Source organism: Sinocyclocheilus anshuiensis, unplaced genomic scaffold, assembly GCF_001515605.1.
Source record: "Sinocyclocheilus anshuiensis isolate Anshui unplaced genomic scaffold, SAMN03320099.WGS_v1.1 scaffold90, whole genome shotgun sequence".
Classification (NCBI taxonomy): domain Eukaryota; kingdom Metazoa; phylum Chordata; class Actinopteri; order Cypriniformes; family Cyprinidae; genus Sinocyclocheilus; species Sinocyclocheilus anshuiensis.
The window spans coordinates 232,542-237,529 of record NW_015544119.1 but is presented as its reverse complement, the minus strand read 5'-3'; the positions used below and the strand labels follow the sequence as shown (position 1 = coordinate 237,529).

The 4,988-nt window shown below is 36.6% G+C and overlaps 1 long non-coding RNA gene across 1 annotated transcript in view; it reads left to right on the top strand.

Annotated features, from left to right (window-relative positions):
* Window positions 1-1,116: 1,116 nt before the first annotated feature.
* Window positions 1,117-4,988, top strand: part of LOC107694818 (uncharacterized) — a 20,292-nt gene continuing 16,420 nt past the window's right edge. Inside the window, exons 1-2 of the long non-coding RNA XR_001634924.1 lie at window positions 1,117-1,126; window positions 4,116-4,119. This is a non-coding gene — a long non-coding RNA (uncharacterized LOC107694818). The remainder of the gene's footprint in view (window positions 1,127-4,115; window positions 4,120-4,988) is intronic.

The window sequence follows — 4,988 nt, the reverse complement described above, 5'->3', positions numbered from 1 at the left end:
ACAGTGGATACATTTTCACTACTTATGAGTTTTTAAATTATTGTCTTTTAAACTTGGTCCATGCAATGTCTGCGTTTCCTCTGGGAGGCATAGCGAAAGATAAAGAGAGAGGGGAGGAATTTCCTGAGGTCCATAAAAGTCACGCGGTGGTTTGCTGAGTTTGATTGAATCACGTTATCACTGTTCTTTAGATCCGTTGTTTTGCAAGCCTGAGGGTATCAGTGAAATATCCTTCCTGTGCCTACACTGGTTCCATTCATTGGCGATCACAAGACATCACGAGATATCTATAGGTTGTGATAAAACTCAGTCCTCAATATAAAAAGATCTCTGTTGTCTCCTGATTGGATTAGTTTAGACCTCGTGATGAGTTGATTCAATGGCGTATCTGTGTCTTTTCGATCAGAATCCTACACCATGAAGTTTCATTTTGCAGAATTTGAAAGGTTATTGAGACATGACTGCTGTTATAAAAGGAAGCTCCTTGATTCTTCACGAGTTCCATCACACACACTTTATCACATCGCTTTCACTTGCACAGTTCTCCCACACGCGCACTGCTCGCTCTCCAGCCACCCTGAGCTGATATTGTTGAAGATTGAAATTCTCTTTAATACCTCGCCGAGTGAACTTGTTCCTGGGGTTCATGTCTTTATCCTTCAAGAAGTAATGGTATTTTAAAACAGAGTGGAGAGAGGACGATAACGTTACACCTGAATGAGATCTCTGTAGAGGTCCCTCTGAAGGGGTTTCATTCACGTACTATTTATTGAATGAGTTGTGAACAGATATAGCTTGTCTGTTCACAGACAGCCTTGAAATATTAAATATATCTAAGTGGACTATATTTTGGCATGCATATAAGAAATATTTTAGATCTATTTCTGAATTAGCGCCACTTGAGCTTTTCTTTTTCTGATAGCTGCTGACTACAACAATTAAATTATTATTATTTTGCCCACTGGCTTTCAATAGGGAAATTAGGAATCGTATAGCAAGTCTGCCTTTATACTGAAATTACAGAATGGCTTGTTGAATTGAGATATTCTTGGTTTGAAAAGGGTATTATGGGAAAGTTTTGAAAGATATTCAGATTCCTGAATACAGTCTGTAAGTCAAATACATGGTAGGTCTTGGCTTAATTGACCTTTTAACATGTGCAGTGTTTAATCTAAAAAAAAATACTATTGCCAAATGTTGAGGTGAATTAAAGCAATGCAGTTTACATGTTTGAATCATGTCCATATGGAATATCAGAAAAATGTTTGACCAGATCTGTGTGAAATGTAAATTCAGTGCTTGAATTTTTTATTAAAATCACTGTACTTTGCACTGCCATGAAAGCAGTTTGGACATAGCTGAAGCTCTCGATCATACGACACACTGGCTGGCTCTGTTTTGTGGTTTGTTGAATAGCTTTGACGCTGTCAGTTGTAATGTTCTTACAAAGAGTCTTAACATTCACTTTTCTGACAATGTGGTAGGATGGACTGTTAAATATTTTACAGATCAGACTCATAGCATCCAGCATATGGTCTCACACCTGAGGTCACAACAGTTGGTTCCCCAAGGTTTAGTGCGGCACCTAGTTTTGTTTATGTGGTGTGATTTTACTGAACATTTACACCTTTGTTGTATTCACTAAATGACCGCAGTTCAGTTTAACCCAGTTATGACAGTGCTGAAATGGTATTTAAAATTTAACAATATTATAATAAATTTGTTAATAATAAAATATAACAATATTAAAATAAATTAGAATAGAAATATAAACCTTTCCTATGCAAACTAAGCTCATTATAGAATAAGCCTTATTCACAAAATTCTAAGTACTATTTTTCAACCATAAATTCTTCTCTACTTCTACTTTCCATGTGGTATGATCTATCATTAATGCTCGGTAATAATTAGTTTCAAATTTAAATCAGTTTAATACGCTGGGAGCTTGTTTGTGTGTGTGTGTGTGTGTGTGAGAGAGAGAGAGAGAGAGAGAGAGAGAGAGAGAGATTTTAATTTAGTTAAATCAGTTCAGGGAGATATGTTACTACAAATGTTATTTTCCTGAATATACAAGACTTGCCTTTTCTTTTGTTTGTTTTTACGTGCTGGATTTTTGTATTTTTGTATTTTTGAATGGATTCAGATCCAATTTCTGATTGCAAAACTTGGACAGAACCAGCCAAAAAAGGTTTCTGCATCATGGAATAGAAATATGCAATGAGTGTAGGCTTAGTATTTGGTCACTGTCAATGCATTTTAATCCATTATACGGTTCAAGGAATCAAATGTAAATGTTTAATTGTGTATATTTGAGTCTAAGTGTGTATAAAGCTTTTTCTGCTGCTGCCATTTTTGGATAGGTTCCTTTTGTAGATTTATTTATTTTTTATCTCAAATGTACTTGTCAGGTTAAATAAAGGTTAGACAATGATTTGGAATGTTAGGCAGTCTAGACAATGGGCAGATAACAAAAGAATTGCACTGTCTACTCCAACCATTTCTTTTCAAGCATGTTCTACTTCAAAAAGCCTGCTTGAGTTGTTGAAGCTTGAGTTGTTGAATAATGTTGCTTCTATTAAACACAATTGTAACTATCAGGAAAAGAGTCATGTATGGGCTTGGATCAAATTAAATAATCAAGAAGCAGTGGAAATGATTTGCATTTCAGATGAATAATTCCACACCTTTCTTTCTTCCCCATCTCCTACAGTATTTTTGTATTGGTTGATACAGAAGCTTCGGGAAAACATCACTATCGGTTTCTCTGAACTTTGTCCTTCATGGCCTGGAGGAGATGTGTGCAGACTTGACACAGAGGCTTAGGATGATGAGATGTTGCTGCTATCTTAAGGAGCACCTTGGACTCAAACCATATTATGATGACAGCTGGTTGTTCCAGGAAGAAGAATCAAATTCTCCTTGATCTTTCGAGATAAAAGTCGTACTTGATGTACCGTGAAAACATACTGTAAGTTTCATAAGTCAAAACTTCCTCCTAAGCTGCAAAAACGATGTTTCTGGCATAAAAAAATGTTATAAGTGCACATTGAAGATTATTTTTATTTTTTTAAATAATAAAAACATATTTGATATGACCCCTTTAAAGTATATTCACTTTGATATTTCCATATCCTACCAACCAACATTTTATCACTTTTTCCGTGATATCGGATCTTTCATGTGTGGGTTCATAAACATTGCTGATTTAAAAGTGTATTTATTTTTCATGATCTGCTCTTGGGACTTGATTCAATCATTGCTTCCCTGAAAGTGGATATCTGAGTGTTTATCTTTCATCTTAGGCTGGCCGCACACTAGACGATTTTCAAATCTTAAACGTTTTTAAAACCATGGGAGACCACAGACATGAAGACAGTTCATTTGATTTTTAGCCTTATAATCTTCTGAACGCACACACTAGATGATTCGACGAGACCGCGAGACCACACACTTGTCGATTGTAGGAACGATTTCACAGTGACATGTGATCTCACGGACACTCGTGAGATCAAACGTGACTAGAGAAGAAAAACAAATAGAGGACAATCAACGATGTCAGCTGGCTCTCCTGACGCGTGTTCTGTTTCACAGTGAAAGAAAAAGTATAGAAAAGAATATGGGTGATGTTCTTTGCTTTCATGGCATGTTTGTGGCTGCCAAGTTTCAGCTATAGAAGCACGCAACATCCGGTTAGTGACTCTTGCTCGCTCTCATTGGCTATTGTGGGTATCACGTCAGAGGCAGCCCGATCAAGAGTCATAAATATCGAACATGTTTGATATTTACGATTTCAGTTTGGGGAGACTCCGTCTCGATCGGGAGCAGTTAAATAATCGTAATAACACCACACAATAAAGGATTTTTTTTTTGCGACAAGCTGTGAATCGGGCCATACCTCCCGATCGTTCGAGGGTGCAAATCTGGCTTAAAATCGGCTAGTGTGCGGCCAGCCTTACTTAATGTCATTCTTATTGAAATAGGGCAGGGGTGTCAAACTCAATTCCTGGAGGCCCAGGGCCCTGCCTAGTTTAGATTCAACCCTAATTAAACACACCTGATCCAAGTAATCAAGTCCTTCAGGCTTATTTGAAAACTACAAGGTATGTGTGTTGGAGCAGGGTTGGAACAACACTCTGCAGGGTTCCGGCACTCCAGGAATTGAGTTTGACACCCCTGATACAGGGGAAATAATTTTATAGCATATTTGAATAAATGCACATCCTTTTTGGCTAGTAGTGCAAAGGAAACCTCTTCTTATTGTTTTCTTGTGCCATTAATATTCCCTTACCAGTGACAGGGCAACAACAAAAATATTTATAACTTGAACATGCTCCCTTGGAGGCTACAGAGGTATAATTCAACTAAAGGAGGAGAAATGGAAACAAACATCTGTCAGAGGCAGTGTTTTATACAGAAGATTTAAAGTGAAAGTTCTCCCAAAAAATTAAAATTCTGTTATCATTCTGACAAACAGTTTATGGTAGCCATTGACTTTCATAGTATGGGAAAACTAATAATAATAATAATAATAAGCTACCATCAATTATTTGGTTACCAACATTTTTCAGAATATCTTCTTTTGTGTTCAACAGAAGACAGAAACTCACGCAGGTTTGGAACAACACGAGGGTGAGTAAATAATGATAACATTTTCATTTTTTGGTGAATTATCCCTTTAAGAGAAGCAGCAGAACTATCCGTTTTTAGAAGAAACAGTCGAATAACAGAAAAGGACAGCAGCTTGTAAGTGTTTTGTTTCATTTCTCATTAGATTTTAGCGCAGTTGTTGTTGCTAGAAAACATTGTTTTGCTTACTGTGCTTTAAAAACATGGTTGTACTCATTTTTCCATCTCAAAAATATATCTAAATTACGACCTATGCTCTCAATGTCAAATGCAGAAATGTTAATCCATGTGTTTATGACCTCAAGGTTAGATTATTGTAATGCTTTATTGGGTGGTTGTTCTGCACGCTTAATAAACAAAAC